The sequence below is a fragment of the Podarcis vaucheri genome, assembly GCF_965113315.1.
Source record: "Podarcis vaucheri genome assembly, chromosome: 6".
Taxonomy (NCBI): domain Eukaryota; kingdom Metazoa; phylum Chordata; class Lepidosauria; order Squamata; family Lacertidae; genus Podarcis; species Podarcis vaucheri.
This window is the reverse complement of record NC_138764.1, coordinates 87056625-87071820: the sequence shown is the minus strand read 5'-3', so window position 1 is coordinate 87071820 and position 15196 is coordinate 87056625. Positions and strand designations below refer to the sequence as shown.

At 44.6% G+C, this 15196-nt stretch overlaps 1 protein-coding gene across 1 annotated transcript in view; it reads left to right on the top strand.

The window, feature by feature from the left end:
- Positions 1-15196, top strand: part of KCNB1 (potassium voltage-gated channel subfamily B member 1) — a 195293-nt gene that overhangs the window by 174097 nt on the left and 6000 nt on the right. The window lies entirely within an intron of this gene.

Here is a 15196-nt window from a genome sequence, read left to right as displayed (position 1 = left end):
ATAATGCACCTGAAAATTACCGTGCATGAAAATTCATCAAGAGGCAGGGAGATATATCAAAGGCCAAAGACGCCAGACTGAAAACGTGAATATTTATACACCGCTGTGAACAGAAGTTTCAGTTCGGCTCATTTCCACACGTGCAAACCCCACTTCGCACAGCAAGATCTCACAAGTCCTTTTAAATGTTATCAATTTGAATAGGGTTACTTATGTAGCTGTTTTTGGTTGTGTATCTGTATCTGTTTTAATGGGTCATGCACTGGGGAAGAATTATTATGATATGATATGATATGATATGATATGATATGATATGATATGATATGATATTATTACTATTATTATTATTTATTTTTACCCCGCCCATCTGGCTGGGTTTCCCCAGCCACTCTGGGCGGCTTCCAACAAAACACAAAAATACAATGACCTATTAAATATTAAAAGCTTCCCTAAACAGAGCTGCCTTCAGATGTCTTCTAAAAGTTTGGTAGTTATTATTCTCTTTGACATCTAGTGGGAGGCTGTTCCACAGGGCGGGTGCCACTACCGAGAAGGCCCTCTGCCAGGTTCCCTGTAACTTGGCTCCTCATAGCGAGGGAACCACCAGAAGGCCCTCGGCGCTGGACCTCAGTGTCCGGGCAGAACGATGGAGGTGGAGACACTCCTTCAGGTATACTGGACCGAGGCCATTTAGGGCTTTAAAGGTCAGCACCAAAACTTTGAATTGTGCTCGGAAATGTACTGGGGGCCAGTGTAGGTCTTTCAAGACCAGTGTTATATGGTCTCGGCGGCCGCTCCCAGTCACCAGTCTAGCTGCCGCATTCTGGATTAGTTGTAGTTTCCGGGTCACCTTCACCCACATAGAGCGCATTGCAGTAGTCCAAGCGAGAGATAACTAGAGCAGTTTGCAGGCAGGTAGAGAAAGGTGGGAAATAAATAAATCTTTACATAGCCTCAGTGGCGTAGCGTGGGGGTGCAGGGGGGGCCGGCCGCACCGGGCGCAACATCTGGGGGTTAGGGTTAGGGGGCGCAAATCCACAGGTTAGGGGGTGCAAATTACTTGCCTTGCCCCGGGTGCTGACAACCCACACTACGCCACTGCATAGCCTAATCAATACTAGCAACACAACAGGAGGGAGGTATATCAATAGGCTCAGGGAACCTACGGTACAAAAAATAGTTATCAGGGAAACACAAAGCAGGGAGGAGGGAGTCAAGCAGCCTAATCAGGACAGAGCATGCTCAGTGGTCAGGGAATTCCAGCTGTTTTGGGGAGGGAGGGGAAGTCCAGATGCAAAGAGAATGGAATGGAGTACCAAGGGAAAGACATGGCAGACTGGCTGGAACAGGAGCATTCCAAACTGCACCAGGTTCCTGCTTGTAATTATTACTATTTTTTTTAATGCATCAGTGGAGAGTGAATGAATTTCTGCCAAACTAAATTGCTGGATGGGCCTCATCAGTGCGAGAGCTAAGGCACCAGCAGCCTTTGAAGTGGTGAGAAATGCTGACTCAGACCATACGATTGAATCAAAAGGTGAATGTGTGCCATTACTTCCCCCCTTTTCTTCTAAGCACTGCAGAGCTGTCCTAACTGATTGATGCAGGAATTTAGATTGTCCCTTGGTGTGGGGAAGCAGAAGCGTTGGCATTACCTTTCCATCTCTCAACTGCCAAACCTCTTAGCCTTGATAATGCTGTTCATTTGCTGCTGTGAGGGAGCAGAGGGGCCTGTTGATTTCATTGCTATAAGAAGTGACGATTGGAATTCACGGCCAGTTGGGTTACTGCTAGTTACCTAACCAGTGTTACCTACCACTCTTCTTGTTGGCAAAGTGCCACCTCGGAAATCCAAGAAAGATACTATCAGTGGATGCCAGAGGTGTTGAGTGCTTTTGTGTGTTCCTTTAAAACACAGTGTCAGGGTGCTATCAGCAGCTCCCAGCTGGTTGCCCAGGAAAGGATAAAGACGAGAAGTTTCTTACCATCCTTTTTTATTTCAGACTTTACAAAAAGAGGCTATAGAACCCAGTCTCTTGGACGATGGCGTTGTCCTGAATCAATCTCCATCCCCCTTCTCTCCCACTTCCTCATTCGTCGTCGTCATCTCCTTTATGGGTGCAGCTAAGTGCCCCCTGTCTTTGAGCTCTTTGCTCACGTACTTTTAAGGTTTGTCGGGTTCTGGGAGATGGTGGGTCTGGAATGCTTTCTAGTGACAACGTGTCATCCAGCTGCTGCTCCCACTCTGCCTGCTCCTCCTCTCCCATTATCTCCCAACTTTTCCCCTCATCTGCCTCTGAGCTGTGATCTCCCGCAAACCCCTGTCTATGCAGTGCTACCTCGGGCTACCGACACTTCAGGTTACAGACGCTTCAGGTTGCAGACTCCGCTAACCTAGAAATAGTACCTCGGGTTAAGAACTTTACCTCAGGATGAGAACAGAAATCGTGCGGCAGCAGCGGAAGGCCCCATTAGCTAAAGTGATACCTCAGGTTAAGAACAGTTTCAGGTTAAGAACGGACCTCCAGAACGAATTAAGTTCTTAACCCGAGGTACCACTTTACTGTCTTCCTCTTCTTCCTCCCTGGAACAAAGGTCCCCTCCCTGGAAGGGTCCACAACTCCTCCTCCTCTGCCCAGTCCCTGACATTTGGCGATCACCAAAGGGACATGCCAGGGCAAAGACACTTCCCCCCCCATGTGCCTGTTGCAAATTGCCAGCACGCCTTCCATGCACATGGTTACGGCATGTTGAGGGGGCTTGGCCCCCTCCTTGAACATTTCTGGGGGCCCTCAGTCCCCTGACACCCCTTAGATGACACCCCTAGTGGGTGCATTTTCTCTCCTCCACCCTGCTCTGCCATTGCACCATCCAGGTACACAACAGTGGCGCTGCTGTCATGAGGGCAGTACTGCCTCACCTTTGTACCGTACCAGCCACTCTGGTTCCTGTGCGTATACAGTGTTTTTCCATGTATAAGACTGGGATTTTTTTCTTTAAAAATTAGCTTTAGAATTTGCCCTCATCTTATGCATGGGTAGTGCAGGGGGGTGGGCAATTGGTTGCAGCTGTGAGCAGGAGATTTTCTGCAGCGACAGGGTGAGCGATTGGTGACTGTGTGAAGGACTGCCTCTGTGGCAATAATGTGGCTGATTAATTGTCAGGTGAAGCGATTTTCGGCGGTTCCACCCTTAAGAAAGCTCAACAACTCTGGGAATTCCCCCCTCCCAAAAAAGCTCAAAACCTGTGGGCAATCCCCTCCAAAAAAAAGCTCAACAACTTTGCCGGCGATGGGACAGAAGGGAGGCAGATTTAGTGATGTGTGTGAGTGAGCGATTTTTGGCAATCTCCCCCCAAAACAGCTTAACAACCCTGGGCAATCCTCTGCAAAACAAAGCTCAACAACTCTGTTCCATCCCCCACTCCCATTTTCTTAAATCGGAGTCCCCAAAAATAGGGGTCATCCTATACATGGGGACATTCTATAGCTGAAAGACTACAGTACATCAAAGGCCCCACTGCACTGCAGAGTGGATTCCATCTGCAACTCAGCCTTGGGATGCTGCGGGCATGGGGAGAGGGTTTAGCTGAGCCACTTGGGGACCAATGGCACCCAAGCCATTGCAGAATGGCACTGCAACCAATCGTCCTGCCCCCCCCCCTTTGTCCGCTGTGAGTAGCAGGGCTGTGGATGCACTGAGGACTCTGCTGTTCCAAAAGCCCTGCTGCTGAAGGTTGGGAGAGAGTTAGGATTGCACCCTAAGACATGTAAAGAATTGTGGAATTTGTCCCACCTGCTGCCACTTCCATAATTTCAGCATTCCATCCCCCGCCTCTGACAATTTTCATTGCTTTGCCTACCCATCTTGCAGAGCTGCTCATCCATCCATACAGCTCATGAATATTCCAGAGCAAATAAATCTTTCAGCATGCCAAAAACTGCCTTCCACTACCATATAAATCCCACCTAAAATGCAACAATGCTGGGCAATAGAGGACTGCTTGTACTAATTGGCCGTGCTGCATTTTCAAAATCCAGCTGATCTTTCCCCCTGCCCTGCGCTCCTCTTTCATGCAAAACAGATGTTAGTTGCCAGCATTGTGTTAGGTTTGTAAACAGTGCAACCCTGAAAAGCTATCGCTCTTCTACAGCCACATTTCTCAGGCTATGGCAGGTCTCTAGAAAGATGTGCGTGGTTGCCTCATGTGGTGAGATATCAGAACTGCAGCTTGGGACATCTTGCCGATAGGGAAGCTTTTTTGATCTGGGCTTGCCCCGCCCACCCAACCAGGAAGAGCTGTTAAAAGTTTGCTGCTGGGACTATGGCTTTGCCTGAGGAAGAAGGACTTTTTGGCTCTGCTGTGTTCCTTAATTTTGACTCCAAGGTTCGCCACTGTCAGCTATGTATGCTTCAGTCCTGACAGCCTTCCAAGCTTTACACTAGGCTAGATTGCACAAACCCCCTGGCATACTGAAAGCATGCATTCGGTGCTGTGCTGAGTTTTGATTCAGTTCACATATAAAGGCGAACTTGCCTAATTCTCACTTTCTGAAGCAATCCTTGAACAAAAAAGAACAACACCAAGTATAGGAGTACTGTATAGCATCTAGATCAAGGGAAGTAATAGTGCCACTGTATTCTGCTCTGGTCAGACCTCACTTGGAGTACTGTGTCCAGTTCTGGGCACCACAATTCAAGAAGGACACTGACAAACTGGAACGTGTCCAGAGGAGGGCAACCAAAATGGTCAAAGGCCTGGAAACGATGCCTTATGAGGAACGGCTAAGGGAGCTGGGCAAGTTTAGCCTGGAGAAGAGGAGGTTAAGGGGTGATATGATAGCCATGTTCAAATATATAAAAGGATGTCACATAGAGGAGGGAGAAAGGTTGTTTTCTGCTGCTCCAGAGAAGCGGACACGGAGCAATGGATCCAAACTACAAGAAAGAAGATTCCACCTAAACATTAGGAAGAACTTCCTGACAGTAAGAGCTGTTCGACAGTGGAATTTGCTGCCAAGGAGTGTGGTGGAGTCTCCTACTTTGGAGGTCTTTAAGCAGAGGCTTGACAACCATATGTCAGGAGTGCTCTGATGGTGTTTCCTGCTTGGCGGGGGGTTGGACTCGATGGCCCTTGTGGTCTCTTCCAACTCTATGATTCTATGATTCTTTGATTCTATGCATCCTTCAGAATTCACACTTCTCCTAATTTTCGCCACAATGTGTGCAACAATGCATGTCCTGGGGTAATGTGTGCATATAAATGCAACCTGTTAGCAAAAGTAACATACAAAAATGCATTCTATTAGGAAAAAATGCTTTGCAAAAAAATAATAATCCATCTGCTCTGGAGAAACTCATAGCAAAAACGCTGGTGAATGTTCATGCTGAATTTTGGGGCTGAGACTCACGAACTGATGTGAAACTGTGGAGAACAGAATTTAAGACTGGAAGAATGAGGACATGAGAAAAACTATCATCCAGCAATACACCCACCCAACAGCCACATCTTTTGTATGAAGCAGCCCTGTAGGCATACTTGGAGGTACAGGGTAAGGCTCATCTGCACAAGGGCGGAGGGTGGGAATCCTCAGCCAATTCAGATTCCCCCTGCATGTGGGTAAGGCTGTTGCACATGAACTGCCCATTCCAGGGGCAAATGTAGCAGCGCCAGATTTACGGCAGTGTGAGTGGTTATCCCTCACACTGGGATAACCAAGCCGAGGGGGTGCAAAATTGAGAAGCTCCATAATTGAGAAGATCCATTTGGGGGTACCAAATGTTGGCCTCGCACAGGGTGCCCTATAATGAAAGGTTACCAAAGTCCGCCCCTGGATGTGGCCAGTAGGAGCAGCATGAATCATTGTAGCCCTCCGTTTGTACTTTCAATGCATAAGAAGGTTTTCTATGGGATTTTAAACCAGCCCTCAAGTGGGACAATTAGTGTCGTTGGAGATTCCTGGTCTCTTTTTCTCAGACACTTCCTTTATGTTATGAATTGATAGCCCTTGTTCCTCCTCCTTCGCCTGCTCATTGGTCTGCATAGCTCCTGCCAACCCTACTGTCTCATTGGAAGATTTCAAAGCATTGCATTTAGTGCTCATAACGTCTTTCTCAAAGTGAGTGCCTGTGTGTGAACTCATTGCATCAGATCTTGTTGTCTGTATAATTTCGTCTAGAAATATATGTTTGAACAGGATCCCACCCAACTCCAGTTAGGACCTGCTTGGGGTCTGGTATCTTCCCCTCTCTTTCATCATGGATGTTGGCTTATTTTATGAATATATGCTGCAGGTTATTTTATTAATACTATTGCTACAAGTTTGCCATGGCCTTTGGCTAAAACAACAAACCTATGAACTTGAACTTGAATTGGAAAAATGAGAAACTGCGAGAACTGAAACTGACAGCTCCTTCCATCCCTAGATTGACAGGTGCTAAGAAGGACCTTTAACTGAGACTCCAGAGACCAGTCAGGGCCAGTCAGAGAAAAGAATACTGGGCTAGGTGGACCAATCATCTGACCGAATATAAGACAGCCTCCTACAGTCCTTCTTGCTCTGACTGGCAATAGATCTCCAGGATCTAAGACAGAAATATTTTCCTTCTCCAACTCTGCTACCTGAAACCCTTTTAACTGGGAGGCCTTCTGCATGCAAATCGTTGTGCATCCACAATTGGCAATTAGTAAACAGACATGATCTCCTGTATTCCTATATTATAAGCATATTTGATGCTTCAGCTGAAGTTTCTCAAGAAAAACAATCTGTAGGCAGGTTTATTTTTTTCTAATTTTGGTTGGGAAGGGGGGGGTTGCATCACGCATATCATCAGCATACGGTTGCTATTTTCTAAAAAAATAGCAGGTCAGTATCACATCAACAAATGTATTTTTCCCAGCTAGATGCAAAAATACATGCTGCTGTTCTCCACTCACTTTTTATTAAGGAGGAAAAATGCATAATTGTGTTAGCTATGCGTCTCCCTCCCACCCCTTCTCTCTTTTGGGGAAAAAGAAAAGTATCAATTATTTCCTTGCATATTCAGGAAAAGAAGGCATCTTAAGCAATCAAGCTAATAGTTTTTCCTTAATTACTTTTAGCTGATTTCATGCTCTCATGGCACATTGCTGATTGAACTAAACCATCCAAAATTCACTAAAGACAACATTTTGTACTCAATGTTTTGCAAGTGGGGCGGGGAGGAGCTGCTGGGTCTAGCAAGCCCTCGGAAGCATCACATTTTGCTGTAAAGATGATAAAAGCATAGAGCGACTTGACATGAGTTGTCTTCACAGCTGCTGGATGGTGCATGGCCTTTAAAACCTTGCTTTATCTCCTCTGGAGATTTGGAAGTCAGGCACACAAGGATTTATAGAGCTGAGCCAAAACAGGTGTTTTAACTTTGCTCCTTTTCTTTTCTTTTCTTTTCTTTTGCTTTTGTTATTTCCAAAATCCGCCTCCCATTTTTCAGTAGCTTTTGACTGCCTCTTCAAAATTTCATCTTGTTTTGAAGCGTGCAAAATACCCCAAGGGCTGGATTTTAAGACAATGGGAACTGCACGGGCGTGAGTGGGCAGAAGGTAGAACTGGTAGAAAATCAGCTTATTGCCAAGACTTCAAAACACCACACAAGGCTTTCTGCAAGCATCAGTAATCCCTGACAAAATGGGGAGGGTCCACAGGACAGACGTCCTCCACCAGTGCTCTATAGGAAGTCATTTTAAAGAAGCAAAGCAAGGGCCTTGATGCTGCCCATCAATAAATGGCCTCTGGCATGCTTAACCATTTCCCAAGCCCAGTTTCAGCACCTATAGCGGGAGTGGGTGGGAATTATCTAGAATTACCTGGGGGAGGCTCTGGTAAGAATCAGTGGGTGGGAGGGGAGGGTTAAGCACCGTCTATTCTGTGTGTTGATTCTCTTGCATGACACCATATTTGTTTTATGAATATTGTGTTTGAAACGGCACGTTTCCTGGCCAGGTTTAGCTCTGCCCCAAGTCATGTTGCCACCTGCACATAGCTGTCAATGTTTCCCTTTTTTTAAGGGAAATTCCCTTATTCCAAATAGGATTCCTCGCAAGAAAAAGGAAAAGTTGACAGCTATGCACCTGCAGCAAAGCACAAAATGGTGCCTCTTGCCCACTCCATGTATGGAAGCTAACTAGAATGAGAGCTAAATCTAATTCAGCATTGCCACTGCTGTCCCCTGACATCTGCCACCTATGGCAGGTGCCTCACTCTACCTAATGATAACCTGCCAGGGAAGCTTTTGTAAACTAGAAGGCAAATGCTCCCTGCCCCCCGCCCCCCGCCCCCTGCGCTCCTGCTTCTTTTCAGGTTATCAGCGCACCACAAACTATTCAGTATAGCTATGTTTGTAGGCTAATGTAAATGTTGTGTTAGCAGTGCTGATGGACTTTATTTACAAAGTCAAAATTGCCTGTAGCATCTCTTCCAATTCTGTATTATGAAAGCGAAATGCACATTAGACAGAACATCCACTTAGTATTAAAATGAGTCTCTTCCACTTTCATTTTTCAGATTTATCATGTTCACACTCATTTCCAGAATAGCTCAAGAGATGCTCAAGGCAATGTTGGTGCTTTGCATCCAAATGCCCTGAGCTTTGTGGGTTAGAGTGGCCTTTTACGAGTGAAGGTACAAGCCATTTGGGTAGCTGTGGCAGAGAATCTAAATGGCACACCAACAGCCTTCTTTGTAGCAGTGAGTGACTTCCTTCAGATCCTCTCTGTAATGGTTCCAAGACTCTGTCATCTCTTTGGTTCTGCTTGGATTGAACTCTGACGGGGTTGGTAGGGTGGTATCCAGCTAAATGGTTCTGCTAGCACAAGGAGTTTTAGCTGTACAGTGGAGTTTCTTCACCTTTTTCTCTCCACATGCAAACCCACACAAACCTGAACTCTGTCCCAACCCTCCGAAGCAGATTTACAGGGGGCAAACAGGCAGAGGAGAAGGTGGGGGAGATCCATTTTGCGTAATAAGTGTGTGTGTGTGTGTGTGTTGTTGTTGTTGTTTTGAGTGTGTTTGTGTGTGTGTATGCACCTGAAGTAAGAGAGACAAGAGGAAAGACACATATGGAGAAATACCCAATTAAATGTCACAAATCACCATTTAAAAAAATATTACACATTAATATTTCTGCAACATTATGCTTTTACACTACAGTGGTACCTCGGGTTTGAAATACCTCGGGTTACAAACACCTTGGGTTACAAACACTTTGGGTTACAAACTCCACTAACTCAGTAGTAATACCTCAGGTTAAGAACTTTACCTCAGGATGAGAGCCGGTGGCCCGGTGACAGCAGGAGGCCCCATTAGCTAAAGTGGTTAAGAACGGTTTCAGGTTAAGAACGGACCTCCGGAACAAATTAAATTCGTAACCAGAGGTACCACTGTATTGGGCTATTTCCCATAGTGCCAGTATATTTACTTCTTTTTTACAAAAAGCCTTTGGAGTAGAAAGTTCTGTTTTTAATTTATTCTTGCTGTGTTTTTACTTAGTACCCAAAATGGATGACCAGAAGAAGTGGGATGGTTGGAAAGGACTCAGTCATGTCCACCGGAAAATAAGTGGGGTGGGTCAGCAAAGGGGATGACATCCTACCTTACTTCAGAAACTGTTCTACTTGCAGAATTTCAGGAATGATCCTCTTAACCGGGGATTCTGACAATTTGAGTTCCACTTGATACATTTGAACCTCTAAATCTGAATTGGAATTTGGTAGAGGCAGATTTCATAAAGTCCATTTGCTGCCTTTCGACAGTACCCTTCCCCAAAGTCTTCTACCTGAGATGAGCCATTAAACAGCACCTTAATGGTAGGGTCGCTGCTCTTATCTCATTGAAAGATAATCTTACATTGAACACTTCACAGCCATTTCTACTCCACTGTTTGCTGCAGATTTGTGCTCAAGCATGGTAAAACCACATGTGCAATTAGACTGTAAATCTCTCTTGCTTTGTGCAATCAATAATCATCATTCTGAAAGCGTGTGTTTGATGCACCTGGTACTTTAAAAAAAAAACAAAAAACACCACCAATTTGTCCTGAAGTTACTTAGCACTGATAATTCATTAGGAGTCACAAAAATTCAATCAGGGACTTGTAGATTTGCACTGGTGGGAAAAGCTCTCCTGGAAGCAGCTGTCATTTTGTGTTCCTGGAATCCTGCCTGTGTATACAGAGCCTTGTGTTCCAAGACAGCAATATCATTAAGGGCCAACACCTTTTGGCAGTGGCCCAGCGAAGTATCTGAGGTGGAACTACAGTATTAGCGCTGCATTTGAGAAGGTGAATCACAGCAGCCTTCTTCTACCAGTCAGAACATAACGGGAATAAGTTCTGAGCATCACATAACACATCCAATGAGCATAGTGTGGCAACACAAGCACGGATATGGGTCAATCACCATGCCAGTGATTCTGAACCTGTCAAGGCCGGCCCTAACCTTAGGCAGCTGCCTCAGGCAGCAGATACAATGAAGTGCTGGAGGACAGATGTGTGTGTTCAATACTTCCTTAAGCTAGCCTCCTGCCCTTGGGTGCAGTGGAGAATCCTGCCCTGTCACCAGTCAGGGCAGTGTTGCTCACTTGTCTTCCCAAAACCATGTCACTACTGTTTACTGAGAATGGGGGGGGGGGGAGCTGGCATTTTTGCCAGCCACCACTGCCCATCACTGGTGTTGAAGTAAAGTTCAACTGCCAATACATTTACCTTCTGGACTGGTGGGGGTAGCTAAGCAAATCAGTCTCAAGCTTAAGCCAAGTAATAGTAGTCTCTATGAAACTGAATATCAATATACGTATCAAGGCTTTGAGATTAGACCACTGAAGAAGCCCGGAAAACTACCTTGCGAGTGTGCTGCCTGCAAGCCCCCATGAAAGGGTCCCATCGGGGGTGAACAGCGGCCTCTTATGCCTTATGAGGAACGGCTAAGGGAGCTGGGCATGTTTAGCCTGGAGAAGAGGAGGTTAAGGGGTGATATGATAGCCATGTTCAAATATATAAAAGGATGTCACATAGAGGAGGGAGAAAGGTTGTTTTCTGCTGCTCCAGAGAAGCGGACACGGAGCAATGGATCCAAACTACAAGAAAGAAGATTCCACCTAAACATTAGGAAGAACTTCCTGACAGTAAGAGCTGTTCGACAGTGGAATTTGCTGCCAAGGAGTGTGGTGGAGTCTCCCACTTTGGAGGTCTTTAAGCAGAGGCTTGACAACCATATGTCAGGAGTGCTCTGATGGTGTTTCCTGCTTGGCAGGGGGTTGGACTCGATGGCCCTTGTGGTCTCTTCCAACTCTATGATTCTATGATTCTATGATTCTATGATTACTTGGACTGCCAAGGCGAAACAGGCGCAAAACGCCAGCACCCTGTCTACAACTTCATTAACATCCATCTACAACTTTACTAGCATCTCTCGGTATTGTGAACAACACTGAACTTACCTTTTGTTGGTATCTTCATGAACTTACCTAAAAAGATAAAGAAAACAAAAGACTGAGTTAAGCGCTTGAAAAATCTATTGAAATCAGACATTATAAGTTCATCTTAGTTGGGTAGTTCGCAAGTCTCTGTGGCTTTGCATAAGGTTTTGTATTTTTCTCAGAAGATTGATAAAGAATGTATAATCATTTTGGTAATTATTGTGTGTATATTAGTCGCCAACATGTTGCATGAGTTGTACTACATCCTCTCCTCTGACAGCAAAATATCCTGGGCTAGCAGGCAGAGTTGACACACCTGTCCTGATGTCAAAATGGCCTCCACTTTTGAATTGCCAGGTATTGACTAGTAGGCACTCAAGAAACTGCAAAAGTACCAAAAATCAAAGTGGCAGTTGGTGTGCAATTCTGCTCTCTAGCAATCTCAGCCTTCATTTTAAGAAAAAGAGAAAGTTGCCAGGGTTTAACCTTGTGAACCTAGTGAAACCTCAGGAGCCAGGAGGATTACAGAGCAAGATTATGAGCTCCAAGTTTGTGGTTCTTCCTTCAAAACCTTAACTAGAGGAAGCAGAAGAAATGAAACAAAAAATGTCAAGCTTACTAAAAGTATATAGGTTGTAAAATCTGGCTTTTCTTGGTAAATATTTTGTTTTCTTGGTACAGTGTACGCACTGCCCAGAGAATCCATCATCAAGCCCAGGGGTGCAACAGTTGTTTTGCTGCAAAGCAAACGTTCACGTATAATTTTTTAAAAACAGGTTTGACTTATGCCTTTGGCACCATTGGCTCCTCTTTGCAAATGGTGCCCAAAGGAAAGAGTAGCCAGCTCCAGGACCTTTTACTTTTTGAATTAGTTACGTTGTTCTTCGCTGAGCACCAGAGTTCAAGCCAGTCCAGCAGAGGCCCCCTGAATACTGTCTGTTCCATCTGTACAAGATCAGTTTAGATCAGCCTTTCTCAAACGTGGGTACCCAGATATTGATGGACTACAAAATGGGTAGGCAAACTAAGGCTTGGGGGCCGGATCCAGCCCAATCACATTCAAAATCCAGCCCGTGGATGGTCCGGGAATCAGCATGTTTTTACATGAGTAGAACGTGTCCTTTTATTTAAAATGCATTTCTGGGTTATTTGTGGGGCATAGGAATATCTTCAATTTCCCCCCTCAAAATATAGTCCAGCCCTCCACAAGGTCTGAGTGACAGTGGACCGACCCCCTGCTGAAAAAGTTTGCTGACCCCTGGACTACAACTCCCATGATCCCGAACCACTGGTCCTTCTAGCTAGGAGCAATGGAAGTTGTAGTCCAACAACATCAAAGGACCAATGGTTGAGAAAGGCTACTTTAGATTATGGTGGGCTGAGGAGGTGGGCATCCTGCTTTAAGAAGTGCATCTGACCACCCTTGGCTGCTGACCGCCTTGTTTTCTTGGATCAAGCTATAGGTGATTGCTTGGGTAGGTCCAGGAAGTGGAGAATGCTGAAAATGTCTTTAACCTGGCTTTTGACACTTGAGGTATATGCTATTAGGAACCACTTTATTTTTATGGTTGTAAGATCTTTTGAATTATTTATTATACTGTGTTTTAATGCGGTAGCCTACCCTGGGACCTTAGGGTGAAGGATGGGTAAATCAATCATCATCATCATCATCTAACTTAATATTGCAAAGAGAATATTACCAATGCATGGATAATTCTTATATTGGTCAGGTGGACCAATGCTTCCAGACAAAGTATTGCTGTATATTCCCATATGTGATGTGAACTCCTGACAAGTGCAACATTTTAGCACCTAGATCTACCATTTGCTTTTGTGTGTGACTGTGACTGGAAATGGCAGCTTCTACTGTAAGATCAAGGGCTCTATTTCAGCTTGTTCTATTTTGATTTTTGTCCAAGCAGGTGGATGTGCACAGAGGCTGATGCATCGTGACCGCTGCTGTGTTTACATTCAGCGCGGAAGACGATAAGCATTCAGAAAGTGTACAGAGCTAGGGATGGGGAAGAAATCCAATTGAGTTCATATTTAAAGGCAAATCTACCTAATTCACACTTTCCGAGGCAATATGTGAACCAAAACACAGTCATCCTTCAAAATTCATACTTCTCCAACTTTTACAGTGCAGTTCTCCACCCTAGCACAGGGAGTTGGACTTGATGGCTCTACAACTCTATGATTCTGAGTCATGTGTAGAAAAAAAAATACATATACTAGGGTAAACTCTGTGTAAAAGTGCATATATTGGTGATAATGTCAGGATGCTGTCAATGCCTCCCAGCTGGTTGCCCAGAAAAGTATAAGGACAAGGAAAAGTTTCTTATCATCCTTTTTTATTTCATTCTTTACACAGACAGGCAATAGAACCCAGCCTCTTGGATAATGGCGTTGTCCCGAGTGAATCTCAACCCCACACCTCTCCCGCTTTCTCATTCATCATTCTCATCGTCTCCTCTATGGGTGCTGCTATGTGCCCTCTGTCTTTGAGCTCTTTGCTCTCCTACTTTTAAGGCTCTCCGGATTCTGGGAGATGGAGGGTCTGGAATGACAACGTGTCATCTGGGTGTTGTTCTGGCTGTCCCATGATTTCCCAGTTTTTCCCCTCATCTGCCTCTGAACTATAACCTCCTGCAAACCACAGTTGTAAATCTATACTGTCTTCATCTTCCTCCTCCCTGGAAGGCTCAGGATAGGGAGGCAGTCTCCACCATTCCTCCTCTGCCCGGTCCCTGACAAATAGCATACAAAAATGCATTATGTATAGGAAAATTTGCTGTGCAAAAATGTGTATTTTAGGGGCAATTGTGTTTCTTGTTTTTAAAGCAAGCTGATGAAGAAATGTGAAGAACTGAATTTAAGGTTGGAGGAAACAGAAATTGACAGATTTGCTCATCATTAATGGGTGCCTGGCAATTTACCATGATTCCTAATCTTTCGAAGGCCTCGGGCTTCTTTACCAGGTGTATTAATCAGATTAGGAAGGGTATAACAATCATAATGTTTGAGATACAGATGAGGATGAACCAAGTTAACAAGGAAAGAACTAATCTTAAATGGAATGTAGAAAACACACCCTTGGTAGCTGAAATGTCGAGTATGGATATGGTATATAATCCCAACATCTGCTGAAGTATCAAAATTTGACTGGTCCCAAGGGGACCCAGATTTGAGAGCAATTACAGGAAGTCTGGTCATTACATATAAATATCTATTTTATTCTACTACTGAATTACTCAGAAAAGATTTTTAGCATAAATATGAAAGTGCTTTATCAACAAAAGAAATCAAGGTACTATTGCCCTTCACTGTGAGCAGATTATCTGCTTGGGAAGTAGAGGAACCTAAGAACGTTTCTTAATTCCATAACTATAGATGGGGAGGTCATTTGTAACACCTAAGTGTTTTAACAAGAACACATGAAATTCCACTTCTTATTTCCCTTAATAGCAATAATCTTGGCAGGTCGTTTCACATGTTTACTGCCTTTTGTTTCATTTTAAAAAAAATAAATTTATATCCCATCCTTGAACATGAAGGCTACCAGGGTAGTGCCTGGGATCTGCGTATAAAATATGTAATACAAAGACCATTATGCAATGATATAAAGCAGGTATCCAAAACAAAAACGATGGTTTGTATCCAACTAAGTTCCACCCAGAGCAGCCCTATTGAGGCCTATGGACCTAGGCAAGCCGTGCCCATCCATTTCAGCATTTGATGTGCAAA